General features: G+C 44.0%; 1 pseudogene; it reads right to left on the reverse strand.

Annotated features, from left to right (window-relative positions):
* Window positions 1-5,155: 5,155 nt before the first annotated feature.
* LOC112607763 overlaps window positions 5,156-12,035 on the reverse strand; it is a 32,573-nt pseudogene continuing 25,693 nt past the window's right edge.

The raw sequence follows: 12,035 nt of genomic DNA on the forward strand, positions 1-12,035 counted from the left end.
ATCATGTGTGCTGGATCTCTTTTAAAAAGCAGACCTTCCACATGACTCTCTTCTTCTTTTGCATTTTTCTATTTTAAAAATCCTCTCTAGCTTTCTGTAACTTCTTAAGGCTAATGTTGCCAATTTAGCCATCTTCAGGAAATAACTCATTTCATTTGAGTTTTCAAATATGTTGGCAAACACTTCAATATCCTTCCCCAGATTTGTAAGCATTATATATCTGTAATATAATGTGTGTGTGTGTGTGTTGAAAGATTAGATTTACTGAAATCTAAGTTGTTCTTGATTAAAAGATATATCATTATTTTATGAATTACAAAGAAACAATAAAAGCTGCTGGCTGCCAGTTTACCTATAACAAATGCATTTTTGATCATTTAGAATATTTACTTTAAAATAGTTGATAGAGATCTTTTACTTAGGCTTCTTTAGATGTGTAGAGTTCTGGTGCAATGGCGTGGTCATACACACATAAAAGGGACAATACGCTGGTTAAAATGTCCCTAAAGCACCCTTACAGCAGGGGCTTCTGCTCTGAATTACTTCTGGAGCTGCCTACTCCATTATCTCCCCAGCTCTTCTCTTGGCTCCACCCCTCCCTCCTCTGGAACTTCTCTCCGCCACTGGGCTTTTCTCAGAAGGACATCTGGTGCTGGGGTCCAGAGTCCCACAGGCACTGTGTCCCAGGGCAGATGTGCCGAGTACCAGGAGGAAAATGTCAAAGCTCCCTTTTTTATGTTTCCCTCCTATGAGGGCCTGGTTGCCAAAGTCACCAGCCCTACGCAAGCAGGTTGAAGACAGAACCTGTTACCTTAAGGGATTCTCACAGTGTCCTTTCAGGTTTGGTGTTTCCCCTGATAGGGAGGGAACCAGGAGTCAGGCTCCTTCAGAGGCTTTCACAAAGCCTCTCCTATGATAACCTTTGGTTTTATAGTAGCAACTTTGAATTGTAAAATGGTGGAGTTAAAATAACAAGCAACTTTAAAAGGCAATAAAATACCAAGATTATACTCTTAATGGAAGTGGCAGACCTAATTTTGAGGACGACTTTAAAAGAAGGGTTATTTTGTTCTTAACAAATAAGATGGAGACAGTGTAATATTTTCATAATGTGCAATGACTCAAATTTATTGCTGGAGAAAAAGCACCATCTTAAACATTGATCTGAAGCATCTTATCTCACATGCTGGAGGTCTTGGAGTTGTGTGACTTCTATTGTTCTATGTAATTACTGACATGGCTTGAGGGGAAAGTGGGACTGCTCTAGTGGGGAGAACAGATGCAGAGGCTCTGGAACATTTGAAGAATCTCACATACACTGAAGGTGCTGCTTTAGGAAAGTCCTGGCCAGGCACAGTGGCTCATGCCTGTAATTCCAACATTTTGGGAGGCTGAGGAGGGTGGATCATTTGCGGTCAGAGTTTGAGACCAGCCTGGTTACCATGGTGAAACCCTGTTTCTACTAAAAATATAAAAAATTAGCCAGGTGTGGTGGCAGGCGCCTGTAATCCTAGCTACTCAGGAGGCTGACGCAGGAGAGTTGCTTGAACCCGGGAGGCAGAGGCTGCAGTGAGCTCAGATAGCACTATAGTACTCCAGCCTGAGTGAGAAGAGTGAAATTCCACCTCAAAAATTAAAAAAGAAAAGAAAAGAAAGTCCTGTGCTGAATGCCAGGAAAAGGAGCCAGCACTGAGAAGTGCTAACATGAGCCATAGGAGGGAGTCAATGCCTAATGTTTCACTGCCAGTGAGGATAACAGCAGTACTGATTTTAGAGGATAATTTGGAGCATTAAATTAGGCTCATGTAAAAGTGTCAGCTTGTCTGTTTCAATATTTTCATGCTCTTCTCATGTTTTATCTTGGCTTATGCACTGATCATCCCCACGATGGGGGTGGGAATACACTACTGCCAGGTTATAAGGATGAAGGAAAGCTGAATACCATCTATGCCAATCTTACTAAGCTGAAAGTTTGTAGGATGGGGTGGGCCCATAGAGGAGAGCCTTAGGCATCATAAAACCATAGCCAATCACTTCTCCCCACACTATGAAGTGCTTAGCTATGGGAGAGGCACTGGGTAAAAGTCTAATACATGTTAGCTGCATTGCTGTGTTGTTATTGTCATGAATGTTTGCTAATGTATAACAGCTACATCTCTTTGATATCAGCTTATATTAAACCCACAATTACCCTAACAAGTTCTCACCTGTAGTTTTGGGAAGAGTATTAAACATCTGGTTCCAGGGACCTAAATAATATGATTATCTCCTCATCTTTATAAATGGAGACCAATAGTTTCTAAAGATTTTGTAACCCTCAAAGCAAATTCCTTCAGTTTTCTTAATGCAGATGAGTAAAGAAAACAATCTCTTAGGAGTTTAGAAACAGGGAGCTTATGTTTATTTATGTATTTATTTACTTATTTATTTTTTTGAGACAAGGTCTCACTCTGTTGCCCAGGTTGGAATGTAAGGGCATAATCATGGCTCACTGTAGCCTTGAACTCCTGGGCTCAACTGATTCTCCCATCTCAGCCTCCAGAGTAACTGGGATTACAAGTGCACACTACCATGCCCAGCTAATTTGTAAGCATTTTTCTTTTTGTAGAGATCAGATCTCGCTATATCAGTCGGGCTAGTTTTGAACTCCTGTCCTCAAGTGATCCTCCCACGTCAGCCTCCCAAAGTGCTGGGATGACAGGTGTGAGCCACCTCACCCAGCCAATCTTTATTTTTCATTTAGCTTTAAAAAATCAGCTCATGCTTGCTTGAATTTTGTTAACTTAAGATAAGTTGCCTCAAGCAGCAGCAGAGTGTAAAATGCACAGACAAACCCCGCGATGAAAATCTCTACTTGCAGAAGATTGTAACAGCTTGAACCTGGCAAACAGTAAATAAGACTGGGTCATTTTTATCCTTTTACACCGTCTGGTGGTGGTAGTTGGTTTTCTAAAAAGGTAGAGTACTCCGAAGTTTCTGTGGTCTGGGAAATTTTGGGTCTGTGGTTACACGACTGATTTTAATCACATCTCCACTCTGGGATACCCCAATACCTGAGGGTTAACTGTCCAGGTACCCAGTAATATCACTGCATCTTCAAATCCTGGACAGAAAACTCAGTTGAAGTGGTTAGTCACTGTGTCATGGCTGGACAGTTAATGGGTGCTTCATTCTAGCTGGGCTGAATCCAAGTCGAAGACCTAAACAAAAAGGTGAAGGCATAGTGGTAAGGGCCTTTTTTATTTTTTAATGAACTTCTCCTTTGACAGCAGAGGGCTCACAGCTTTCAGGGTGGGGAATTTCTAGGACCTTGCCTGGTAGAGCGGGGGAGACTTCTCAGCAGTAGGACAGGGAATCGTACTCTCTTCCTTCATAACCACCTTGGGGAGTTCACAATTGCTTTTCCCCTAGAGAAGAGGCGGACTATAATTACAGAATGAAACTAGAATCTTTTCTCTAACAGGGAAAATTATTTTTTCTCCTCCTCCTTTTTCACTTGACTTGCTTTTGGGCTAAACAAGGTTCCTGTGCTTCCCCCACAAAGTTATTTCTATACTGACACAGTGACTACTGGATCGTCCACCTTCCCAAGAGAAAGATGAAGGAAATTGGTGGTCTTTTAAAAAGGCAAATCAAAATGCATTCTTGCCAGGTTCTTTTATTTTTCCACATCATTTTCCCTAATATTAGAATATCCTCCCTAGCTACTCAGGTTCAGTTGAAAACAAAGCTGAAGTACAACAGTTTTGATCTCAGTGCTGGCTGAAGCCCTCCCTACTGCCAGGTCTCCTTTGGGGAAAGTGGGAGACAGAGGACATTGGTTTTCAGAGGCTGGGGTCCCTCTCACCTCCCCTATTACAGGGGGCCATGAAGATCCTGTCCCCCATTCCCCTCCTTCCTCTGCTTCTCTCCTCCTGAAGTCCTGAAACCCAAAGCCAATACATTTGCTTCTGTATTCAGCAAATGCCTAATATTATTTACATTTAGCAAAATGCTAATGAAGACCTAATTATAATTCCCCATTTAAAACCATCAGACCCTGAGATACTGTATTATTCACTCCCCTACTCCCCCAGTTGTTTCTTAAGTGTGGGGAAGAAAGGCAGAAAGAGGTTCTTTCCTAGTCTAGGTGGTTTAAGTAAAAGCCATCCTCAGGCCCAGAAACACAGAATTGCAAAGGCACTTAGGTTTCAGAATTTGAGCTGGAAGATGTAACCGCACAGTGGACCAGGAGCAAGGTGACTGAGGGAGGCGTTGGCTGGAAATCCATCCCACCTGCCCGGTGGTGCAGCTTGTGCAGAAGTGTTGGGGGTAGGCAGCCAGCAGCTTCTTCTTCACACAGAGGCCCCCCTCCCAGCTGCCTGGCTCTGCCCGCCTGAGTGTCCACCAGAGCATTGATATGGCTCTCGTGATTCACGGTGGCCTGAGCTCACTCTAACTGAGCAGGGCATTTGGGAAAGGAGGTTTAAAAACTCAACCGCTTCTTCCTTCTGAATGTCTGCAGCAGCCCAATTTTCATCTGGTCTAGAACATTCTGCCAGGCTCTTCCATAACAGTGAAACCAAAGGCCCCACCCTCTGAGATGAGCTGGCAGGGCAGTGAGAGGCAACTTCTGTCTGTTTGCACTCCGTCATCCACACGGTGCAGCATGTCTGACACCTGTGAAAGGAAAATAAGAGCTCAGGACCCCAGTTCACCGTGCCAAAAGGAGAACATGAGCAGAAACCTGAGGCATGCAAGAAGCTTCCTTTCATCTTGTTCCTAAGCAGACAGCTACAGGTCAAGGTTCAACATCTCCACAGGTAGCTGCTCTGTGTTCACCTTATCTTATGCAAAGTGCTAACTTACTGAGCCCAAGATTAATATGTCATGGACTATTCCTCTGCCGGCTCCTTTTCTCTTGTCACATGTGAATTCTGTTATGTGACCATATCCTCCCTCTTCCCCCTCCAGCCTGATTGTCTCATTTAAATACTCAAAAACCCTCAAAAGCATCTTTGGAAAAAGGCATAGACCAAAGTCTTTCTATGATTCCGTGTTTGTTTCTTCGAGGCGTGTTCTTAACATTGGCAAAACACACTTTTAAAGTGATAGGGAGCTGCCTCAGATACTTTTCTGGTTTACACACCCAACCTGTCAAGTGCCACCTGGCCAGCTATATGGGGAAGAAGTAGTCTCTATTGCTGATGTCATAAGGCCTCCATGGGTCCCTGGCATCTGGTTGGCCATGGCTGAGGGTGGTGTCCATTTCAAGGCTGCTAGGGGACACTGATGGGAGATGAGAGGAACAAGTAATGGGGTGGGTCTAGGTCTCTCTGGGACCAGCCACCCCAAAGAACACAGCCAGTGCATGCTGCAGGCTGATCTTGTCTTCTTTCAGACCCTGCAACTTCCATGTCTTCTTTAACCCAGGAAGCTTGTTACATTTGCAGAATCTCTGGGGAGAATATTATCATCATCTTTATTATTAGCAGGTGTTTGTGTGGAGGTGGTCTCAGCTGGAGGACTCCTGGAGTCTGCCCAAAGGGTGCCCTTGATCTCTGGGCTCCACTCACTTCACAAGCCTTGCCCCAGCTCCTCCCGGGCCTGAAGCTGTGTCTGGTGCCTCATGCCTTTCCAGGTGTTGTGAATGGCACAGTGATGTTGGAGATCCTTGGCCATCCACATTATGAACATCTTTGACTATTTAGCCAGGTATCAAAGCTCAAACCATAGTCTACAGAAATACCAGTTCCAGGACTGGGGGTCTTGCCAGGTGACGTTGAGCCAGCAAGGCTTTCTGGCCACAGCAATGACTGTGACATTGACAGGTGGGTCAGACTGCAGGATTCCATAACCCTCCAACACTTGGGTTTTGCTGAACTTGCTCCCAACACTGTTGGTGACACACAGGGACACTGTATAGAAAGAGTAGTCTCCCTCTGGCACTGCCACTGGCAGAGCTTCTGGGACTCCTGAGAATACTGGCACGGCTCCTGGAAGAGTTCTGCCTGACAGTTCTGAAACTTCCTCACCAATAGAACAGCTTTGACTCAGAACCTTGACTCCGAGGACTCTATTCACAATCAGTGTCACTGAGAGGGCTCTTCCAGAAGCAGGAGAGCTGGGGTTCCTAGGAGAAACATCCACCAGCAAAGCACAGACCTGCTGGGCAGCCAGCCCCGCAGCAAGAGTAGTTTCCAGAGTCACAGAGCTGCACCGACCTCAGAAGCAGCCTCCTTCCCACGCCAGCCCATCTGCTGGGGCGTGAGCCTGCGCCGGGAGTCCTGTGCAACCAGTGGACAGTGGCATGATTTTCAGGTTCTCCCTCTGGGCAGGTGAGGGGAATGCAGTATCCTGGTCAACACATCACTCACTACCTCCAGTGTAGGCTACCCTCCTGGGCCAGCACTGCCCGCAGTGTGGCCAGCAGCACTCAGTGGATGGCCGGAATTCTTCCTCCTTGGCTACTGCCCAGTGGTCCCAGAGAGGTGGATGGACTGGTGGGAACCAGGAGGCAGAAGCGGTGTGACAGGTGGGCAGGCGGGCTTAGGACAGGGGGCAGCCCCCATGCGGCTCCCTCGGGCCCTGCCCAGCCTGGCTCAGTAGGTCTCAGTGCGATTTCCCACTCCCATAACTTGGAGCAGTGGCGGGTACTGACAATGTAGGAAAACATCTTGAAATTCACTTTGTAAGGTGACTTGGCTAGACCAATTTATTTTCCCATCAATAGTGAAAAAGAGGACCTGTTTCTTCCCAGTCTTGGTCTATTAGTGAGATAGGAAATTTTGAATTTTTGCCAGTCTAACAGGTATAATTTTAATTTGCATTCTTTTATAATGATATTCTAGTATTTTCTGAACAATCTAAGTTCTTCATGTAATGAAGCAGACAATTTTAAATTTTTTATGAGTTTGTAAAACTTGAGTCTTGTTTAAAGAGCTTTCTCATCCCCAAGCTGATACAGATAACTTCCATCATCGTCTAATAGTTTATAATTTTGCCTTTTATAATTGCTTACAATAGTTTTATACTTTTTTACTTGCTTTTCAGTTAATATTCGAGGCTCCTCTCAATGTTCTCAACTCTTCACACAAGTGTTCTTTCTGGAAAAGGTATTATTCTATTTTAAAGTTTATCGGTTTCCTGCCTGCAGTTGAGAATACCATGCCGGGTGCTCTGCCTGATGACGTCAATGTGTATTATACTCTTTAGCACAGCTATAAGATCATCGCATAGCAAAGACATGCTTTGCCTTCTAATCTCGTAACAAAATGATCTACACTCCACTCTGCCTTGAAAGTGTGACTTTTGGAGTCCGCTTTTCTCATCCTTTCTTGGCGGATGTAAGAAGATGCACTGAAATTAAATGAATAAAATGCCATAGTATGGCATTGCAAGCAGCGCTGGAAGGCCGTCCCTGCAATTTGTAGTGCAGCAGAGTGCAAGGCAAGGAGAACGCACATCTGGTGTTGGCCACACCTGCTCAGCCCTGTTGTTGTTGCCATTGCCCTGGGAGAGCAGCCATGAACAGTACACAAGTGAATGAACAAGACTCTGTGTGCTAATAAAACTTTACTTACTGACACTACATTTGAATTCCACGTAATTCTCACATATCATAAAATGCTATTCTCATTTAGATTTTTTTGAAAAAAAAAAAACATTGGAAAATGCACAAACGGTTCTTCGCTAGCGAGGATACAAAAGCAGGCAATGGCGCTATAGTTTGCCAACCTCTGCTGTAGGATATCTTTTCCTACAAGAGATTTGTGTAATTATGCCAGCATCAATTATAAAGTACATTATGCTTTTTATACTAAGTGCAGCTTCATTAATTCATTGGATAAAAATGTGTTCAGTGCCTGGCAAGCGACAAGGGACAGACCAGGCGTAGGGATATTGCAGGAGTGAGGCGCTCAGCATGGCTGCCTTCACAAGGCTTTCAGTCCACGCTCAGTGCCATTTATGCATAAAGTTCTGGAAATAAATGATGTATCGTTGGACTTCCACTGAAATTGGTCGGTAAAATCAACAAATAGCCATTTCCAAAATGATACGATAAGTATTGAGATCGAGGTAAGCACCACACCTTATATAAGCACATGAGAAAAATTCTAACTTAGAATGAGATAGTAGAACCATGACCATTTTTCCTAGAACTGAATATTGAGCTGCCTCTTGAAGTATAAGAAATATGTGTCAAACAATGGAGGAAGGAGCATGGTGGGAAGTAGCATTTGTAAAGTGAGATCAAACAGATAACAACATCAACCTAAATATGGGATTGTAGCATCCATTTTCTTATGGGATTCTTCAGGATCAAGCTCAAGTTCAATCAAAACCCCAGTCTCTGGTTACATTTCTTTTCCAAGGAGGTGGGGCGGCTTTGAAGACAGATGATTTTAGACCATACAGTAGGACAAATATCTGAGACTTATTAGGAAGACTAGAAATAAAATAATGTGTTTTGGGTGTGGGGTTGGAGGTTCTGATTATCTTTCTTTTTTTTTTTCTTTTTGAGACAGAGTCTCGCTCTGTTGCCCAGTGCAATGGCAAAACCTCGGCTCACTGCAACCTCTGCCTGCCGGGTTGAAGCGATTCTCCTGCCTCAGTCTCCCAAGTATCTCCCAAGTAGCTGGGATTACAGCGCCACCACACCTGGCTAATTTTTGTATTTTTGTAAAGACAGGGTTTTACCACGTTTGGCAGGCTGGTCTTGAACTCCTGACCTCAAGTGATCCACCCACCTCGGCCTTACAAAGTGCTGGGATTACAGGCGTGGGCCACCGCGCCCGGCCGGTTCAGATTATCTTAAGCACCGTCCTGCCTCCTGCTGCTCTCTAACCTCAACAAGCCACCTCATTGCTGACAGATGGTGACAGAGCAGTTTGGATTATAGAACAAGTGGTAATCGAGGGCAGTTTGTAGCAAGTAGAGTTGTGTATAGCAAGTACAGTGAGTTGTATGGAACTCATTTTCAAAATAGCTCTCAGACTACTGATGAGAAAATGTACATCAATTTTGATACCTAAGAGTCACAAAATAATCAAATTATTTACAAATTTAAGCCACCTTATTATTTTAGTTAATCTGGAATGTCAAATGGTTTGCTGAGGGTAAATATTAGCATTCCTACTGACTGTATGTTTGGAGTTTTTTCACTATGAAATTTGAGACATTCTTCCAAAGTGAATCCATGCATTTGTTATTATTTAGGATTAAAATGATGAAGGGCAGTGATTTCTTGGTGTAATTACTCTGAGTAAATAATTGATAAAATAGCAAATATCTTGAAGGATATTAAGGAAAATGCCCTCCAGATGCTATTTTCATAATGGCTAAAATATTGGTAAATGCAAGGACCTCCCAATAAGTGAGTTGTAAAGTTGAGACTCAAATGTTAAAACATTGCACAATGCTTAAGAATACCACAAATATTTTGAAAGAGATATATTTGAAGAATGATCTCCAAATCTAGCAATTCTCACAATTGTTTTATATGACTCTCTTTTCAGACTGAAGTTTATTAGACCTTCCTCTGGTCTAGTTATAAAGGCCATAGGCTGCTAGGAATACAGTGGACACAAATGAGTTGCAGGCATGGTGAGCTGGAAACAGCTGTCCCTTGCATACCGGAAGTACCTTGTGTGCATGCACTGTGCTTCTCAAGGGTCTTCCTGCCCCACAGTGGCCCACGTCCTGGGCTTTCCTTTATCGAATAGGCAATGCACGCTACCTTATGTGGAATTTGCACTGCCATTGGCTGTTCGTGGTGGAGATAAGAGGTTTAACAACAGGGCTGGGTGATCTGACCCTAGCATTTTTGTTTCCAGTGTCTCAAACAGTTTTTGCATGTGCTGTGTTTACTAACTCCAATTTTATTTTGCCCAGATTATTTTCCTCTTAGTCTTTTCAATCCATCTGTGTTTTATGAGCAAGTGGTTTTTGTTTGTTTCTCCTTAACATTTGTCAAAGTGTGGGTTTGGTATCTGTGCAGTGTTTGATGTTTGAGAGCACCCTGGAACCCTTCGCTAACACTAAGAATTCACATGTTGATGAGGGTAAGCCAGGTCACTAAGGAAGTGTTTTTGCATTTTGTGCTGATTTCAGCCAAGCTTCCTCTTGCCTTGCCGCTTTGCACACACAGCAAGCACACTATTGCTCAACGGCCCAGCAGGACCCAGTCATGCATTCTGTGATGGGCTCCTGTGCTTCATCTCTCTTTACCCCATAAGTCATTCTAGCCCATATGGTACTGGGGTGGCAGCCTGGCCCAGCGCGGTGTGCCTCCTCATCCTGTCTCTAGAGTCCTCAGTCAGGCTGGGAAGGGTGGTCTTTAGAGAGCAAAGCCTTTCATTAGCTGTCCTGGGTAAAGAAAAGTAATTAATTTTCAACTAAATTAATTAGGCTGATTTTCTTATTGTGGTATGCTATAATTAGAGGGCTGTCTCTTGTCTTAGAAAAGAAAGGAGACCAAAATTAATCATTCAGATTTAGAGTTATGTTCTTTGAACCCAGAGGATTCAACATTGCTTATGTAAGAGTCAGTTCTAGGAGGTTGTCAGAGAGCAATAAACTGACCTACTTGATTAACACATTCACGCACACACACACCCCCCACATATATTTCCTTGTTATGAAAGGCAAGACTGGCTGGGCACGATGGACACCTGTAATCCCAGCACTTTGGGAGATGGAGGCAAGTAGATCACATGAAGCCAGGAGATCGAGACCAGCCTGGGCCAATTTTTAGTAGAAACCTTGTTTCTACTAAAAATACAAAAATTAGTGGGACATGGTGAGGCAAGCCTGTAATCCTAGCTACTTGGGAGGCTAGGGCAACAGAATTGTTTGAACTCAGGAGGCAGAGGTTGCAGTGAGGTAAGATTGAGCTACTGCCCTCCAGCCTGGGCAACAGAGCAAGACTGCATCTCAGAAAAGGAAGAGAGAAAGAAAGAGAAAGAGAGGGAGGAAGGAAGGAAGAAGGAAGGAAGGAAGGGAGGGAGGGAGGGAGGGAGGAAGGAAGGAGAGACAAACAAAGAAAAGGAGGGAAGGAAGAAAGGAAGGAAAGAAAGAAGGAAGAAAGGAAGGAAGGAAGGAAGGGAAGGAGGGAGGGAGGGAGGGAGGAAAAAAGGAAGGAAGGAAGGTAGGAAGGTAGGAAGGAAAGGAGGGAGGGAGGGCTCTTGGCATCATATGGAAAGATTTTATAAATGTTCTGCCAACTTTCATCTTGGGCTTACTGAGAAATTCTAAAGAGAGTACTTGCATTAACTCACCTCTATTTTTGTGCATACTGTGCAGTGTGTGTGAACAAGTTGAGATACCATGGGCTAGATGGAGTCTGTAATACTCATTAATTTTCTACTTAAAACTTCACTGAGTCCTATCATTGGTTCCTAAAATTATACCTGAGATACCAGGAGAAAAGCCCCAGAAGTTACCATTGTTCAACCCCACTGGCTAATAGGTGAGAAAATGAGACCTAGAAAAGTCGAGGTCTTTATCCAGAGACACAGTTTGCAGTAAAGCTCAAACCAGAGCCAGGTCTCCTGTGTTCCTGCAGCTTTTCCATTACAGATATGATGTCAATGACTGTTTACACTTTGTATGGGCTCAACTCATACAACTATTCATTCCGTATTCTTTTGGGAGGAAGAGGAAAGAGGGACTGGAGGGAATCTAGATAAATCCTAGAATCACCACTGAATTTTTTTTTTTTCTTTTTTGAGACAGAGTCTGGCTCTGTTGCTCAGGCTGGAGTGCAGCGGCGCGATCTTGGCTCACTGTGACCTCTGCCTCCTGGGTTCAAGCTATTCTGCTGCCTCAGCATCCTGAGTAGCTGGGACTACAGGCGGGTGCCACCACACCCAGTTAATTTTTTGTATTTTTGGTAGAGACGGGGTTTCACCATGTTAGCCAAGATGGTCTCAATCTCCTGACCTTGGGATCCACCTGCCTCGACCTCCAAAAGTGTTGGGATTACAGATGTGATCCACCGCGCCCGGCCTACCAATGGATCTTTTTTCAGGTCATCAGAGCTATCTCTTCCCTTC

This window comes from Theropithecus gelada, chromosome 15 (genome assembly GCF_003255815.1).
Source record: "Theropithecus gelada isolate Dixy chromosome 15, Tgel_1.0, whole genome shotgun sequence".
NCBI lineage: Eukaryota > Metazoa > Chordata > Mammalia > Primates > Cercopithecidae > Theropithecus > Theropithecus gelada.